Raw genomic sequence first — 2,054 nt, forward strand, 5'->3', positions numbered from 1 at the left:
CTAAAGAAACTTCAAGCAGCTGGAAATGCCAGCAGGGTCTTCTCTTTACTCTATCCGGCCTCTCGCCGTGGGGCTGAGGAGAGAAACTTCGGTAACCATGGTAACTTGACACCAGGTAAACAGTTAGGGGAAAGAAAAACTGGGGGGTAGAAATCACAACTAAAAGATAGGAAAAAATACATTTCAGGCTATCAATTACAACAAGTGAAGACGCTGAATGATGTCCAGAAACTGGTGGGTGTCGTTACTTGGTTGCATCCCTATTTGGGACTGACCAGGGCACAATTGCCCCCCTTGTTTGGTCTATTGAAGGGGGACTCTGATTTAAAGTCACCTCAGACACTGACCCCAGAGGCACAGCTGATGCTGCAGGAGGTTCAGCGAGCAGTTTCTGCTCGTCAGGTTCATCGCATTGACCCTTCCATTGATGTCGCTCTTTTCATTGTTACTCCAGATTTGCATCCTGCGGATATCATTGGCCAGTGGAATGATTAGTCATCTGATCCCTCGCATGTCCTGGAATGGGTTTTCCAGCCCTATCAGCCACAGAAGACGGTGACTGCAATGTTTGAGCTGATAGCTCGTTTGATAATCAAATGCTGACAACAGTGTTTACAATTGATGGGTGCAGATCCCGCAAAGATTGTGCTCCCGGTACTGTGGGGGGACTTTGACTGGAGCATTGCAAACAGTATTTCCATGCAAAGTGCTCTGGAGAATTTTTCTGGGCAGATCACTTAACATCTGCCCAGTCGTAAGTTGCTTCAAGTGGCAAACTTCACGGAACTTTCTTTGTGGCCCAAACATAGTCAGGAGCCTGTGCAAGGCCCCACTGTCTTTACTGATGGTTCGGGGAGGACTGGAAAAGCCATTGCTACCTGGAAGAAAGGATCTGAGTGGCAAGTTTTGAAGAGTCGTGAGACTGGGTCACCCAGTTGGTGGAATTACTGGCTGCTGTCATGGCATTTCAGAAGTTTTCCCAGGAACCGTTCAATTTGCTCATGGATTCCGCCTATGTGGCCGGTATAGTCCAGCAGTTGGGTCATTTGGTTTTGAAGGAAGTCAGCAATCCTGCCTTGTTTCATTTACTGAAGGCCCTGTGGTGTGCCATTCAGTCCCGGGTGCATCTGTACTATGTTCTGCATGTGAGGAGTCACACCAATTTACTGGGGTTTATTGCAGAAGGTAACGCAACGGCTGACAAATTGGCTAACCCTGCATGGGTTGTGCCTCAGCCTGATATGCTCGGCCAGGCCGAGGCGTCACATGGATTCTTCCATCAGAATGCACACACTTAGCAGAAATAGTTTCAGCTGATGTCAGCTGAGGCCCATGACATCATTGAGTCTTGTGACAACTGTCATGCGCTTGCTGAGCCTTTGCCGGCAGGGGTGAACCCCAGGGGCCTTTGGGCCTTGGAGCTTTGGCAGATGGATGTCACTCAGGTTGCCGAGTTCGGCTGGCTTCGGTATGTGCACATCAGTGTGGACACCTTCTCCTCTGCCATGTGGGCTTCTGCTCACACAGGAGAAAAGACCTGCAATGCCCACTGGAGTCAGGCCTTTGCTGTTTTGGGCGTGCCTTCTGCTGTGAAAACCAATAATGTTCCTGCTTACATCTCTCAGAAGGTGTGGCAGTTCCTGCAGTTTTGGGGTGTGTCACACAAGTTTGGTATCCCTCATTCTCCAACAGGTCAGTCTATTGTAGAATGTGCTCATGGTATGCTGAAGCAAGTTCTGCAGAAGCAGAAACAGGGAATGCAAGGTGAAACCCCGCACAGTCGGTTGGGAAAAGCTTTATATACCCTCAATCACCTCATGGTGCCGCAGAACTCCAGCAACCCAGTCATTTGAATCATCACCTTTCCTTGCAGGCTTCGGATGAGACGCCTCAGCCTCAGGCAAAGGTTAGAGTGAGGAATCTGGTCACAAAACAGTGGGAGGGTCCCTATGACCTCATTGCTTCGGGGTAAGGATATACTTGTGTAGCCACAGATACTGGGGTACGCTAGGTACCTGTGAAATGTGTTCGTCCTGACCTGCAACCGCAGAGGC

The sequence above is a fragment of the Parus major genome, unplaced genomic scaffold (genome assembly GCF_001522545.3).
Source record: "Parus major isolate Abel unplaced genomic scaffold, Parus_major1.1 Scaffold101, whole genome shotgun sequence".
NCBI classification, from domain to species: domain Eukaryota; kingdom Metazoa; phylum Chordata; class Aves; order Passeriformes; family Paridae; genus Parus; species Parus major.